Consider the following 11,339-nt stretch of genomic DNA (forward strand, 5'->3'; position numbering starts at 1 on the left):
AATCTACCATATGAAAATATTAATGACAGCCTGGGCTGCAGGGTAGCACAGTTATGTAAATGCGGTCCTTGGAGGTGTGTGCATTGCCCTGGCATTGACTGAAACGTGTGTAGTGGCCAAACACAGGAAACCAAGCCACAGTCTTTTAGTGGACAAATAGCTGAGTGAGTAGATACATGCATACCATGGATACTGAGCCATCATTAAAGAGAATGAGTCAGATTTATACTAACTAACTCAGAGAGACTTCCAGGATATATTATGCAAAAGAAAGGCAAGGTGCAGAGAAATGTATAAGAGAAAATCCCAGTTTTTGTGAAAAGAACTAAGCTCCCACTCTCTTCATGTTTGAATGAATGTGAGGGACGATACTCAAGGATACATGCCGAAGAGGGAGAATGAGAAGGTGAGCCTAATTCAACCAAACAAAATCAGGCCAGATCAGACCAGACCTGACTAGTCAAGATCATATCCAACAAGATGAGACCAGATCAGATCAGACTAGACTAGGCCAAACTAAACCAGACTAGACAAGACCAGGCCAAACCAGACAGACAAAACCAAACCAAACTATAGTAAATACAAGTAAGCCCAATCAAACCAACCAGACCAGACCAGAATGAGCCAAACCAAACCAAACTAAACCAGTCCAGTCTAAACTAGTCCAGTCCAGAACAGATCAAACCAGACTAAACCCAACCAAACCAGTCAAGTCTAGACCAGACCAGACTAAACTAAACCAATTTAAACAAGAAACAGACTGCCAAAGTATCTGTGGTAAAGCAGCATGTGTGACATCCATTTATGTTGAGATATCTATCATCTATCTATCTATCTATCTATCTGTCTATCTATCTATCTATCTATCATCTACCTATTATCTATCTATATATCTATCTATCTATCTATCTATCTATCTATCATCTATCTCTATGTGTAGATAAATATAATGATGAATGAAATGATGGTCACTAAATTATTAGTGGAGACAGCTCAGCATGATGGGACCTCAGTTGATTTTTATTTTCCTTGTACTTTTTGTGTTGCTTGATTTTTAAAAATAGAGTATATATTATTTACACAATTAGGAAAAAATTAGAAAGCTTTTCTACTGTGAAAGAAGGCTTTTTGAAAAAAGGGGAAGTGGGGGTGGGGGTGGGGAGAAACCTTTTATTCTGCAGGTTAGCAGTGTGCTGTCCTTGGTGGCCCTGCCTGCCTAGGTAGCACATCCACCCACCGCCCCCTCTCGAAGACGAAAGCAGAACACTGACTGCTAAGTCCCCAAGGAGCCTTGTGCCCACAGTGTGCTCCTGGGCTCCAACCACATCTCCTACATCAATTTAGCTCCTGCTCTGGACCTCTTCCCAGCAATTTCGGGAGGAGACTCCAGGAATTGCAGAGTGAGCTCACAGGTCCCCTTCTGGGGCAGGGAAGCAAGCCCCACAGTGGCTTGCACAGAAACAAGAAGAGGAAGAAGGGAAGTGTATGGGGCACAGGGCTCAGTCACGCTGATGGATGAGGAGGCCCTCTCTTTACATGGGTGAGATTACTCAGGCTTTTCTCTCTCCAAGCCCCAAAGCCTGTGGCTTTCCAGGCCATGGGACTGAGAAGTGAGTGGGCTCATGGCCTTGTTAGCAGTTGCTTAATATCCAAAGAATAACCCCGGCTCTCATCTGAATCTCTGTGGGCCTTTCTATAACCCCCTCCCTCCCACCCTGGCTCTGTAACTAGAGGTTGAGCACAGTCCAAACCCTCATTCTCCCCACAATGGTTGATGCTGGAAGGGAATGAGTCCCAAAGCCACAGCTCAGTGTTGTCTCTCTCCCCTCCCCGCTCCCCCACTACAAAGCTTGGGTTTCTGTGGGCTCTTTTTGCTCTTGCCTTTGCCATCCTTTTTCTTGTGTCCTAAGTCAGAATAGTAGAAGTTGGAGATCCTGACTTTGAACCTGATGCCAGGAAAGGGTTAGGTCTAATGGTTGAAATATAAAAACATTTAAAAAAAATCACAGACATGAGAACCAGGCCTAGGGAATGCATTCTCCAATCTCTTTCTCAAGTAACCTTCTCAGCTTTGGGGTACATTGGCAAAGTCCCCATAGTGCCTTGTATTCAATAGTTGCTCAGTAAACACATCTTAAAGTAAGGCCTTGGGTCTTCCCCACACTGTGTGAGAGGCCGAGGATGAACCCACCTGCCTCACTCACCTATCAGCGTGGGTTTGTTTTGCTGATTAACTCACAGAACCACCCCTCTATTAGAAAAGGTCCCCTTTCATTCCCACGGAGTCCTCAGGCTCTGATGGAATAAAACAGGAAGGTATATTTTGAGGCCTGGGCAGTGGGGAAGCCAGGAGGGAGAGGTAGTCCAACAAGGCCCTGTTCTGGAGAGAGGTGGAGGGAATGCAACTGAGGAAAGGGGAAGAAAACCATTCCAGAAAGCTCAGAAGACTTCAAAAATGGCCAGTAACGATAATAGTGTGACAATTGCCATTGGTTAAGTGCTTCCAAAAGTCTTGGGAGGAAATTCACTTTCCTCTTGCTCTGCAGGGAATGTTTGTGGGGCTATTTTACTTTTCAGTCCCCAGACCCAGGAATGGATCGCTGGGCCAATGCCACACGCCCTTAGCCCTGACTCTGGGCTGTCATGCCTGGAGTGCTGCCTGCTCAGTAGGAGATTGGTGGCCTCATTACAGCAGGAGGAAAGGGCCTTCACACCTAGCAGGCAGGTGGCTTTGTCAGCCAGGGGCAGGGGCAAGGGAGGGAAGGCTTTCGGGAGGGCTGGGGCAGAGGAGTCAGTTGTTGCAAAACCAAGAAGTGGGCTCAACTTGAGCCCCATGCCCTGGGCCAAGTCCTCTCAGCATAGTTCTATATTGGCCTGGGGAAGTGAGTTCACTGCTGGCTCCAGTCCAGGTCTGACCAGCCTAGGATCAGAGTGGTTCAGGATATACTGCCTGGTTTCCTGCCCTGGGCGTTCCTACAGAGGGTCAGGCCTACCTCCTCTGAGAAGCTCCCTGGGCTCCCTAGGGACAGGGCTCCCCCAGACCTGTGGATCTCTATGCATCTTGTAAGCTGTTTCTGGGTGGGGCCTGACATCCATCCCTTTCCCAGTCTCCCCAGCACTTGGCAAGGCGTCTCCCACACAGATGGGTTCTCAGAGAATGTTTGAGAACCAGCTTTTTAATTTAAAAAAATATATTTTAAAAATTGATTTTAGAGAGAGGAAGGGAGAGGGATAGAGAGATTTTCTCACTGATGAGAAACATTGATTGGCTGCCTCCTACATACTCCCTCCTGGGGACCGAGCCTGCAACCCGGGCATGTGCTCTGACCTGGAATAAAACCATGACCTCCTGGTTCATGGGCTGACGCTCAACCATTGAGCCACACCAGCCAGGTGAGAACCGGCTTTGAGGTCAGATAGACTTGGGTGCAAATCCTACCTCTCCCTCCAATCAGCTGTATGACTCTGATCCATACAGATCTTAGTCTCATTTTCCTCACACGTGAATTGGTGATAAATATTTTTAGGACACTTGTGAGGATTAAAGGAAATAATACATGTGAAGTGCTTATAGCTCAGTGTCAGGCATGTACAGGCTGGCCACCATGTCTGGAAACAGGTTATATTAGTTTGCCATTAGTAACACAACATCAATAAATAATTTATCATGTTTTTCCCTGTGTTTGCACACTCGATGCCCACCCTATTGAAAGCCCCAATCCATGGTCTTCCATCCACAGTGGTAACTAGGGACAGTGGTGCCCCGATGGTTGCTGCCTCCTGGAACCCAGATTTCCCTTGGTGGTTCTCCCTTAAGGCCACCCTTCCCTGCCCCCCACATCTAGGATGGGCTACCTCCCAGATCTGGCACTGGTGACTAAGGGGAGTGTTTAGAAGCAGGCTGGGCTGCTGGGATGCCCCAGGGAAAAGCCAGTTCAGGGTGTCAGCTGTTTTGTGGGGGTCAGGCCCAGAGTTCATTAGAGAACAATCAAACACCTGTTACTTACGTGCAGCCTCAAGACCCCAGAAATCAACATTTGGACCTAATTTCTATCTGCCTCTTACACAGAGAGACTTTTGAATGTTTAGGAGAATCAGGAAAGTGGAGAGACTGTTCGTGTGTGCTAAATCATCAACCCAACCGTCCTGCACACGTTCACTGAGCACCGACTGTGCTCAGGATAATAAGCTACAAGGCACTGCACAGGCACAGAGGTCTAAGAGATGGTCCCCGTCTTCAGGAAGCTGCATGCCTGTTTGGGGGGCCAGGAGGAAGTGCCCAGAATGGTAGGAGCTGGAGACCTGCACAGGAGGGACTACCCAGATCTGGGGAACTTAGGGAGACCGCTCAGGGGGCACCCAGGTTGGACTTGATTCTTCATTTTTAGATGGAAACATTACATTTGGGATCATTTGAGGGGACATTGGTAGTGGTGGTGAGGTACCAATAATCTGAAGCATTTCTGGCTTCTAGAGCAGTGGCTGGCAAACTTCTATAAAAGGTTAAATAGTAAATATGGTCTTTCCTCCTCCTCTTCTTCCTCCTTTTTACAATTCTTTTAAAATATAAAAAATCATTCTTAGCTCACAGGCCTTACAAAAAACAGGCCAAGGGCCAGATCTGGCCTGTAGAGTAGTTTTCCAACAACTGTTGTAGAGAATTACCAGAAGCTTGGTATCAGTGTGAGCACCAACATTAATAACTCAGCCCCTGGCGTAGTGTGCAGGCACTATGCTATGCACTTGGACTACATTATCAGATGTAATTCTCTCAACAGCTTGCTGAGGTAGGTACCTTTATATGTTATAGGTGAGGAACTGAGGCTCGGAGAGGCTACGTAACTTTCTCAAGGGCACTGGGAGAGGAAGTGGCAGAGGCTGGATCTGACCCAGGTCTGTCTGACTCAAGCGCCCATGGTATCAAACCAACCTCAGCATGAGGAGGCTGGGCTAGTGCTTTCCTCCTGATGGCTGCAGGGAACATCCATGTGACTCATGGAAAAAACGCAGGAAGAGAAAAATGCCGGAAGAGTAGATCAGAATTGAGGAGAAGGGAAGGTTGATCAGAAACCCAGTCCTGGCTTTCTAGTGGCTTCCCTGGGCTCCCAGGTGCTTTTGTGTCTGGAAACCTTCATTTGACCATCTTGGAAATGGATGTGCAATGGCAATACCTGTTTCTCTGCCTCCCTGCCCTCTCTCTCCTCAACTATGAAGAGGGCTCTTTCCCAGGCACTTTGAGTAACTTCCGGGTCATTAATTAAATGAGAAACTGGATTTATTAATTCATTCAATCCACACAAGGCTTCCTTCCAACAAGGATCTGATGGGTGCAATAGGCAGCATGCGCTCATTCTTCCCGCAGAAGGAGTGGGAAAACAGCCACCAGTTCTGAGAACACGCTTCACACATTTTTTAGGTCATTGTTTTCTTTGCTTTTGGAACAAATTCAGAGAGGAAATTAAAATGCAGAGAAGAAAATAAATACATTTGTTACTTCCTAGAATGAATGACTTTGTCATTTAGAAAACCCAATAAACTAACACACACACACACACTCACACATCTCAGGCACAGCATGAAAGGAAAGGCTAATTTCTGGATTGTTTTCCCAGGGACAGGCCCTGCCTTTGTGGAGACTGTGACCAGTGGAGAATAATAGACAGCGTGTGAGGTGATGTTTGCAATTTCTTAGCACAGAACAAGGAATCAAGAAGCGTTGGCTATTATTATCCCCATAAACCCTCGCAGCTGGATGGAGACAAAATTGGGCACGGTTGCTGGGGCTTCCTCCTCAGGGACCCCCAAGACTTGGCTCCAGAGGCGGAAACAGCAAGACACGCCACCGTGCTCACGCTGTGGAAACAGAGGGCTGGGAACGCTTGTGAAAAACAAGAAGCAGATCAAGAAGGTTGTAACATCCAGAGCAGGGCTGTTTCTCCGGGGCTCTCAGGCCTGACAAGCCGGTGGTTTGGGGGTTACTTGGAATAAGCAGCCCAACGAGCAGATCTCATAGAACAGCGATGGCGAACCTATGACACGCCTGTCAGAGGTGACACGCGAACTAATTATTTTTGGTTGATCTTTCTTTGTTAAATGGCATTTAAATATATAAAATAAATATCAAAAACATAAGTCTTTGTTTTACTACGGTTGCAAATATCAAAAAATTTCTATATGTAACACAGCACTAGAGTTAAGTTAGGGTTTTTCAAAATGCTGACACGCCAAGATCAAAAGGTTCGCCATCACTGTCATAGAATGTTCTAGCAACCCGCGGGAAGGCCCTGACACTCGGGGGTCTGAGACGTCAAAACTATTTCCATGGGGGATAGGGGAGGCTAGGGGACTGTCTAGGGGGTGGGGGGGAATGGACACATATGTAATACCCTTTGTAATAAAAAATTAAAAAAAATAAATAAATAACTATTTCCAGAATGACACTGCGGCTGTGTTGATATCGGCACCATCGGTGCAAAAGCAAAGGCGGGTCTGAAACAGCTGGTGCCTTGGCATGAGTGGGCGCCCCGCCATCACGTCTCCACGGCTGAGCAGTCACGGGAGCAGAGAAAGGCCCGCCACAGTGAGGAGCGTCCTGGAGGAGGCCGGACAGTTACTCAGTTACTGAGCCTCAGCCCCGGAGTAGATGTTCTGTTAACATTCTGTGTGATGAAATGGGACGCGTGCAGAAAGCGCAGCTACAGACCGAAGAACAGCGGTTGTTGGTCTCGAGGAAAAGCACTTGTTGGAGTCACCGCTGAAGAAGCTGCTTTTTCGCGGAACCCCGATTTTACCGCAGGGTGGCACACGGACCTGGCTCTTCACACTTGCGTTGTGCAGACAGTTCTGAACATGGGTCTGGTGCATGTCCGCTAGTGGCCAAAATGGGGTAATAGGAACTGTTTCTATCTTCTCACCTTAAACAACTAAAAGCAAAACAAAACAAAACAAAAACCCCAAAGCCAGACAAAGCATATATGGCAAGCAATGACCTTCAGGTCCCGGACAACAGGCAGCTCAGACAGTGACCCCGAGAGAAGGGTCCCGAGCGAGGTGTCCAGCTCACTGTCTGGAGTTCCCAGGCCCCAGTGCAGGGAGGGCCCCCAAACAGAGCCAGTGGTGTCCCTGAGTTGGGAGAAGAGAGCTGAACACGCAGGGAGGCCCAGGAGGTGGGGATTGTAGTGCAGAGCCTGGAGGGCGGAGGGGGCTCCTCTGGAGCCGGCAGCCTCCAACAAGAGGATCACGTCGCAGTGGCTATCGGTAGAAGAGGTTTGGAGGGGCACGAAGGGATCCCTGAAATGGCTCTCTGTGTTTTACCCTTCACCCCTGCATCTCCAATCTCTCAATTAACCAGCAGAGCTCGGGGAAGGGAGGGGCCGGGGAGAGGGCACCTTACACCCCGAAGCTGTGCTTCCGCAGGGCTGTTCTGCAGTCACTCTGGGTTCCCCTCCCTCGTATAGAGAGGGGGTGGATTTGCCAGGAGCCAGTGAAGCTTAAGCTACAGGATCCCTCACTTGCAAGTCCTGGGAGTGCCCTGGATATGTCCTTTCATGTCATGTTTTTGTAAACTTTGTATTATTTTTCTTTGAAGGGACCCCGAATTCTATAAGCTTCGAGATTCACAAAATCTGGATCGTCCTCTGCTAAGGAGATTTCTTGCCTAGATCCCTTTCTGGGGACTGTGTGGTAACACCTTTTTGTAACACGAAAGTCCCACAGAAAAACCAGCTCATGCTCATTCATTCACTTAGTCATGGGCTCTGGGTTCCTGGGGGCCAGCTCTTGGATGCAGGGTGAGCAGACAGCCATGTGGCCTCTGTCTTTAAGGGACATTCAGTCTAACAGAGAAGGGAGCAGAGTAATTACCCGAACAGTGATGCAGCTAAGCAGGTGGTCAGTGCGGTGGAAGGAGTAGGGTGAGCAAGGACAGTGGAGTCCAAGCTCTGTGGAGGGTGGTGGTCAGCGGCCCTGCCTGGAAAAGCGATGCTTATGTGAAATACTGACTTGGCTTTGTTGTAAGACTGGGTGTTGGGAGGGGTGACCTCCAGGCAGAGAGGCACCGTGTGGCAAAGGCTGGGAGGGGGCGGGGAGCCCTGCCGGAGTGAGTGGGGGTGGGCATGAGGGCAGGATGTGGCTGGGAGCTCAGCAGGGGTCAGCCCCACAGTTCCCTGCCAGCTGGTGGTAAGGGTTTGCCCCCTCAACTATTTCTCTGTAGAAAGACCCAGGGCTGGGACCAGACGGCTTTGGCAGGGTTTCAGCCCAAATCATAGGCTCTTTTTACAATTCTTTGTAATTCTGCTCACATCAAAGTTAAAATTGTCTGCATCGGGACAGCCACTCTCTCCAGACCAAATTATAGACACTGTTCTTGGAGTGTCCAGCGGCCACTCACTGCTTCCTCCCACAACAGCAACCGGTGGGCTCAGCCAGAGCCCCGCCTGGCCGGAGAGTCAGAGTGGGACAGGGGTGTGGGCTGATGGACAGCGGCCACATCCCTCAGCCCTCTCACCCGAGTGACCACACCTCGGAGGAAGCCATCAGGGGTCTGACCTGGCCAGGGAATGTTGGCTCCCAAGGCAAATGCCCCCAGGCCTCATGCTACAATGTTAGCTGTGTGAGTGACCCCCACCACCGGTCCAAGCTGCCCTCCAGCCATTTCCTCGGAGCCCACAAAAGCTCCCGCAGCTTCAAGGACCCGAGTGGCCCACGATCAGAATCACCCCTTAAAGTAGCACATCCTGCATGTGCAGTTGGGCTGAAACACAGTTCTAGGTTCTCTGGGATCAGCTTAGGGCAAGACGTATTTGGGAGGGTGTAGTGGGACCTGCACTTAGCGAGCGCCTGCCTGTTTGTTTCAAGGCACAGATGTGTCATCAATTCAATCCTCACCCACACCAGTCGATACCCGAGTCCCAGGATAAATTGAGGACTCGGTTGGAACTTTAGCGTCCATTCACAAGGTGTTGCATTCGGAAGTAACACCAGTCCTACATCCAAATATAATTGAAAAGCAATTTAAATTGTTTCTGCTGTCTCTTGAGCAACACCTAAGGGGATTATATAGCCACAAAGCATAGCAGAACATTTAGAATTGCGGCTACCTCATACCTGCCCCCATCCCTTCATCAGAGTAGGCGGCTGCTCCAAGATTGCTCATCACCCCGCCCCCAGCCCCACCCCCAAACTCTTAGGGCGCTTCCTCCTCTCCACTGACCGCCCGTGGACAATCAATCTGGCCTTCCCTTCCCACTCAACTCTAAAGGCACAGCCCTCTACCTTTTCCCAAAGGTCTTTGACCCCAGAGACACAGTTAAGTTTTGTGATCCTTTGATGTTTGGGGGGAGGAGGAAGAGGAAAAGGCCAGGGCATTGTAACCCTAGAACCATCATCATTTGACTGGCAGGCCCAGCTACCCCTGAGTCTGGCTCTTGTGCTAGTGCCATACCTGCCGCTGAGTGACTGTGGGAAGGGAGGGGACACAGCCCCCCTTCCTACCTGGGAGGGGAAGCAGGTGGCGGCTGGGGCAGCCTTCCCTTCATCAAAGTGTGAGTCTGGCTGTAGTGACAGGAGACAAACGTCCCCACCTCTGCGAGGCCTCTGCTGAGACAGTCAAGGGATCAATCAAGATAAAAACGGACAGAAAAATCCAAGTCATTGATTCTTTTTCCACCGGGGATCAGAAGAAACACTGAAATCCTAACCCAGCTGGCAGACAGCGGGAGAGGGGCCGGCACCCCTCGGTCTGTCTCCCTCCTGCTCTGACTGCCCCGCTCCCACCATCTGATAACCCCTCCCCGTCAGTGGTCAGTGGCTGTGGTTCAGTTTCTCTCTTTCACGCTTCTCTGAGAGGACTGGGCTTAACGATACTCCTTGATCTCATTATCAAGGCCTGGACATGAGTCTCATCTGGGGAACTTTTACCAAAAGGGTCTCCGAATTCCAGGCCATTTACATAAACAATTCTGGGGTATAGCTGGGGCATCAGCATTGAAAAAAAAATCTCCCTCAAGGTTTCTAAGAGGGAGCCAGGGCTGAGACCACGAGACCCAGGAGCAGTTAGGAGGGGGAGGCACCTTAGTGCTCATCGGAGTCCGGGCCCCTGGGGGACACCCTGGCGCTGGGGACCCAGCCCCTGGATGTGGTTGGGGACTGTGCCTTGCTCAGCAGAGGAGGCTGGTGCGGGCAGGAGCTGTAGGGCCTCACAGCTCAGAGAGCAGCACTGAAGGCCAGGCTAATGCCCCAGTTTTCCCTTCTCCACTCCCTGCCCTCGGAATTCTGCTGTCTCCTTGGGAGTGAGTGGAGGGGTCTGGGGCTCAGCTCCGTCACCCTGTCCAGCTTTCCCAAGGAGCTTTTCTGTTGCTCTGAGCTGGGTTCCCAAACCCAAGGGGGTTTTGGCAAGTTATTAATCCCTAGTAAATAGCCAGCTATTAATCTCAATTACCTTGATTGCTTAATTAGGCCGTGCAAAGAACGAAGCCCATCGAAATGGAAATTGCTCATGGCACACGGACAGGCTGTGTGGTCTCTGAGAAACAGCAGGAGTCTGAGGTCTGAGTTCTGTTTGCCGTCTTGCCAAGACTTGTGTTGAACACAGGGTTTCACATTGCTAACCCAGGGGCCGATGAATGGGCTGCTCCAGTTCCAGGCCATTTACATTGCTATGTATATGTGCAATTTTCAAAGCATTGGAAAAAAAAATGAAATAGAGTCAAAGTTAAAACCATACTGAATACTCTGTAATTTCCCTTTGCTACAAATTGCATTTCAGACTTGTGCCCTATCATTAGTATTGCATTACAAACACTGATCAGAATCACACCGGAGTGTAAATGGTAATAATAGGCACTCAATAAATAGTTATTAAATGAATAGAAATGTTTCTTAGATCCTGAGTTGGCACATCAGTGGTTTAGGTGGATTGTTGCTTTATGCTAATGTATGTTGATTGCAGCAAGTTTGAAAGAAAAACAGAAGTCAACATGAGACCCCACTGTGAACAGGTTTGGGTCTGTAGTTCTAGTTCTCTTTTCTCTGTGTACATACACAGCTTTCGAAGATAAAATCTCCAATATGAAAATCAGTGTGGATGGGGCAGTGGGCCCAGATGAGGTCTAGATCTTTGCGGTAGACTATTGGGAGCCTGCTCAGATCCCCTAGACCAGTGGTCGGCAAACTGCAGCTCGCGAGCCACATGCAGCTCTTTGGCCCCTTGAGTGTGGCTCTTCCTAAGCCAGTGATGGTGAACCTATGACACGCGTGTCAGAGGTGACATGCGAACTCATTTTTTTGGTTGATTTTTCTTTGTTAAATGGCATTTAAATATATAAAATAAATATCAAAAA

The sequence above is a fragment of the Myotis davidii genome, unplaced genomic scaffold, assembly GCF_000327345.1.
Source record: "Myotis davidii unplaced genomic scaffold, ASM32734v1 scaffold461, whole genome shotgun sequence".
NCBI lineage: Eukaryota > Metazoa > Chordata > Mammalia > Chiroptera > Vespertilionidae > Myotis > Myotis davidii.